The following is a 5,468-nucleotide window of genomic DNA, read 5'->3' as shown; positions in this document are numbered from 1 at the left end:
AAAACATCCTTCAGGATTTTTTTCTTCAGTGACAAATGTAGCACAGTCTTCAGCGTGAAAAAGGTAAAGAAAGAAAGTAATGGTTTTTAGAACACAATATTTCAACAAACTGATATGAAATTTATATAAACAATGAGATTTATGCATTGTGTGTTATAACTAGTTATTTGTGAAGACGGTTTTGGCTTTAGTGAAGTGAAATCAATCTATAGTAATTTTAAATAAATTATTACAATTGATTGCTCCAAAATAATTTAACTTTTCATTTATGCCAACGCTCAGATTCTGAAGAAGACTCAACAACATTGTGTAATTCCAATTCTTTCTTACTCTGCATAAATAATATTTCTTCCATCTAAGCATAATTTGCAAATGCAAGCTTTGAATACTCATACTCTGCTGTCTGAAAACAGTTTTATCTTTTTAATGAGTACCATTGCAGGGCTTATGTTAGGACATGAGTGTTGACAACCAAATCCAAAATTCAAATTGAAAAGTCATTTAAAAAGAGATGCTTCAGATTGTTTACCAAGAACAACACTAAGGTAAAAATTAAGTCATTTCTCCTCTGGATGTGGGTTCCCTAGGGGTGATGTGGCTTGGGGAAGATTTTCTCAAGGAAAACATCAGTGTCACTAATAATGCAAAGTTTCTAAGTCTAGTAAATTTAAATTATTATGTGTATTTAAATGTACCAATAAGGTCACATTTACACGTTTTGTTAATATCTTTCAAAGTTTATTGGTATTCAATTTTATTTGGGATTGCCTCTAATAAATTAGAAAGACCTTATTGATATTCTTTAAATCTTAAGAGGTAAAACACACGTATGTGTGGATATGTTTATGTGATTAAATACAATTTTTTGGAGAGCCAGTATATGTATATGATTGAATTATGATAAAGATCTTGATGTTATTTTTCTTCCACCAAAAATACCACATTTATTTCATTGTCTTTAGATTCTAGGATTTAATACTTCAAATTTCTTCCCATCGTGTATGCTAGATGACGATCGCTTATGTTAGAGATATGAATTAGAGTTCAAGTCAGATAAAAACCAGAGAACAGAAGAGAAACCACTTATTCAGGTTCCACTCTCCCTTTCTTATAAAATCATTTAATATCAAATACCTTTGAGATACTTCTATTCTTTGAGTGTTAAAAATAAAGGAGTCCTGAGAATCTCAAAATCATTCATTAGAATTAAATATTTATTATTAAAACAAAATGCACAACTACACTGTTATGATTAAATAAACATTTAATGTTCCTATTTAATTAGAAATATATACTGTCATAAGTGCAGGTGAGAACAAAGGTTGTTTTTTTGTTTGTTTGTTTGTTTTCAATTTTCCAAATGATAGATATTATACCTGAAAATGTCAAATGATAGCTTTGTAGCTGAAATAGGCAAATGGGTGCTAAACTTCATTATGCAGATTTATGCTGAGTATGGGTTCTAGTTACCAACTATTGCAAGACAAATCAAATCAAACTTAGTGGTGTAAAAGAATGAACATCTTATTATATGAACGGATTCCATAGGTCAGGAATTTGGACAGAGCACAGGCAGTAACTGCTTTTTGTCTCTGCTTCCTGATATCTGGTGACATCAATGACTGAGTGACTGGGGACTTTTTCATACACATATCTGATAAACCTGAGTTGAGAGAGCGTAAAGACCGGGCTCAGCTGGGGCTGTCAATTGAAGTCCCTACATGGGGACTGCTGTCACAGGCTCCATGTGGCTTGGTCTTCCTCACAGCATGGACACACTCTGTTAGCTAATCTTTATACATGAAATCTTAAGTCTCCCAGATAGAGCATTTCAATGAATAAGGCAAAATCTGCATGGCATTTTATGACATAGCCTAGGAAGTCATATAGCATCTTTGGCTTTATTGTATTGAGTGCCACAGTCATCATGCCCAAATTCAAGGGAAAAGGGCATAGTCCCACCTCTTGATGGAAAAATATCAAAGATTTTGTGGCCATGTTTTAAATTCACCAAAGTCTTGTGTCTGTCCACAAACTGTTCACATTTCTTCTAAATGAAAAATATCTGTGATCCATCACAAGACCCTGCAAAGGTCTCATCTCCTTACAGTATTATCAGACTGGGGCTCAAGGTCTAGAATCTCAATCTAAATCAAGTCCAGGTGAAGATGACGCTCCTCAGAAATGACTGCATTGGATGCACAACAGAGACAAGGTATCCCTCCTGCTCCACCACCACAAACAACACACAATGGTGGGAGAGTTAAAGATAATTGTTAGTGTTACACCAAAATTCTAAGGCCTATCAGAATAATTGTATTTAATGTAAAGTTACTTAGTTATTCCTATTATATGCAAATTCTAGTGGTTACACTTTAATGTGACAGACGTTAAAATGTAATTTTAAACATTTTATACCTATAGTTTATAGTTACACAGCATTGGCTTATTCTAATTGAGATTGTATTTCAAATTAGCAAAGGAAGATACTTTAAAATCAGATTTGATTTCCCAGAAACAAGATGAAGCATACAAGTTAGATGATCAAATATTTAGAGACTTTGGCAATAGAATAAACAATATTACAGTAGATGTGGGGAAGACGAAAACTTGCTGAAGCTTGAATTGTTCCATCTAAGTCATTAAAATAGCAATGACTAATTGCCACTGGAAAGAGGGAATTGTAGGTGCCAGGTTGCCTTACAGGAAATATTGGGAGATAGGGAAATTAAACTACTAACCTCAGACGCTTTATCTCTTAAAATTGAGAGCAAATTCTTCTAATCTTAAATATTATAGCTATCACAAAACATCCCAACGTAAAGAAAATAATATTAAGTAGTGATTATGGGACAGTGAGAAGATGGACATTTATTTACCACAACAAAAAGCCTTTGGAGGAAAATATTCTAACCTGAAAACTGAGAACACAAAGGCAAAATATTAAAACTCTAAACAGGAAATAAAAACCATGTTTTATTATTCCTTAACTCCCCCACAAAAATACAACCAATAGAAATAGTGTGATTACGTGGAAGAGGTCAAATTTTTTTCTGTACTTAAATTGTATAAGTACTTGAAAGGCACAGGAAATAAAGCTAAAATTTTATACCTGGGGGCCACTGGAATTCTCTACTATATTCTTTGGCGTCAGGTGTTTCAGTGAAACCACTCTCATCTCTGTGTTGATCTACAGTCTGGAATCCAACTAATTTTTATTCTAAATGTTAAAGCTACAATGTCATTGGAAGACTCCATTTGAAAATACTATGACTTCAGTCTCTGGTCCATTTACAGTGTTTCACATTATTCCCATGCTTGGCTTGCGACATCTCTCTGAGACTTAAATATAACTGTCTCAGTTTGGCATTTAGTCCACTAAATTATTTCACCTGTTCCCATGCTGCCTCTAATAACATAGTCCCCAAGGAATTAGTAGAAATTTCTTGGGAAAAGGTACACTCCTAAAAATTAAGTAGAGGTTTCTTCCTGGTATTCTCTTGGCCAAAGGAAGTACACTGGGGGATTCCCTGACAGTATTACAGGAATTACCACTACTTTCTCACATAAGTGCAGGGAAATAAGAAACTCCTAACTCAGAGTAGTTATGACTAAGAAGAATATAATAATCCCTTTCCAAAAAAGACATTATATCTTTATATAACCTAGCAGTAATCAGGACAAACCCAAACATTTAAAAAATGAATATACTGGCTTGTATAAAATCAATCAATCTATTATCTATCTATCTATCTATCTATCTATCTATCTATCTATCTATCTATCTATCTATCTAACCCTTACACTCCCAGAGAACAGAAACGGATTTGTTTTGTTTTGTCCCTAAAATTTTAATGGCATTTTCAAATGTATTATGATTCAGACAACTAAGGAATTCCTGATATGTAATTGCTTAAATAAAATTACAATAAATTGATTATTTGTTAAAATCACTAAAAAGACTTAAATTATTTTATACAGTGAATAATTAAGCTCTATCATAACTGTTTTAAACCATCATTTGGTTTTTATATATTGTTTTCTTGTACTACAACGATCTGTGAAGATAGATAGAAAACAGATAGATAGATGATAGATAGATGAGTAGATAGATGTTATTAAACAAAGCAATATTTCAAATAAAAGAAAATACCACACATTGAGTGTTAGTAGATTTGACTATCTGGTAAAAAGAGGCCATATCTGATCGTTATATATGTTTCAAACAGAATCGTCTGAGTGATAAATTACACTTTTAAAATTATTGATTGTGTTATATAAAAACTAAAGATAATGAAGTGACAAGTATTGTACTTAATGAAAACCATTCCAAAACATGCCTTACTAGACAATAAACACACACTAAATATTCACTATTGTAACTTATTAAATGATAACTTGAATACAAACACATCAAGAAGATTTTTGAAACAATCTCAAACAAAATTCAAACAAGCAATATTTACATACTACGGTTCAAGGAGTAGATATTAACAAAAATTATCTTCCCACAGGCTGCTGTCTAGACCACAGGAAACCTGGTCAACAGCATATGGGACATCACGAGGTACAGACTCAGAAGTTTCCATAAATCTGTGGCCAACGGCTAGACACAGTGAGTCACAGACACAGCAGCAATCAAACTCAGTACACAGGCCGTTAACGCAGCAATGGACCCAACTTCAAACAACGTCAGGCCAAGCTAACATCTTAGAGATTTAAAGTGCAATTTGTCTTCAAACAGTAACTCAGTGGAATATAGACAGCTTTGCCAGAGCAAGAAAAGTATAGGACATTAGAAACGGACAACTTTCACAACTCAGCTTACTTTGGAAAGGAAATTGTTGGATTAAAGGATTTAATCTAGATAGTTATAGTCATATCTACATCCTATTCACATCTGTAGACATCTAAGTTTAGTATCTGTCTAAGCTAATAACAGTACCTATCTCAAATGGAACTAAGTGAGAAATAAATGACATCCTGCAATTAAAGTTGATCAGCATTTTAGTTGTGTAATCAGGCACACAGACACACACACACACAACTCACTTTTCTTGGGGTGCCTATATTTCTTAGAAAAAAACAATGCATTCATATTTGCCAGATGGGCAGAGTTACTAAACATAGCAATGAGCTATTTCACCCACAAAAATAAGCATGTATAGTGAGGGCTAGCTAGATAAAAATTTGATGTCTGAGCTGGAGATTAGAAAGTAGCTGTTATTTTGCCTTCTGACCACTTCATATACTTAGGGAAAGCTAGCACCGGCCAGCTTTAGTTATATGGCTTGATTTATCTTAAAATAATGCTTTAATCCCTGCCAGTGATTGGTTCTCATTGAAATCAGGCTGAAGCCAACCATTACATGGCATTAGCCTGGTCACATTTGTTGGTTCACGCAGGAAGGCATGCGATCCTATCAGCTAAGGGCATGTGAGAGAAATATGTTTGGAAATATGGGGAA

The sequence above is a fragment of the Rhinolophus sinicus genome, chromosome 17 (genome assembly GCF_057876585.1).
Source record: "Rhinolophus sinicus isolate RSI-liver-muscle chromosome 17, RSI-T2T, whole genome shotgun sequence".
NCBI classification, from domain to species: Eukaryota; Metazoa; Chordata; class Mammalia; order Chiroptera; family Rhinolophidae; genus Rhinolophus; species Rhinolophus sinicus.
Note: the sequence above shows the minus strand (reverse complement) of the source record.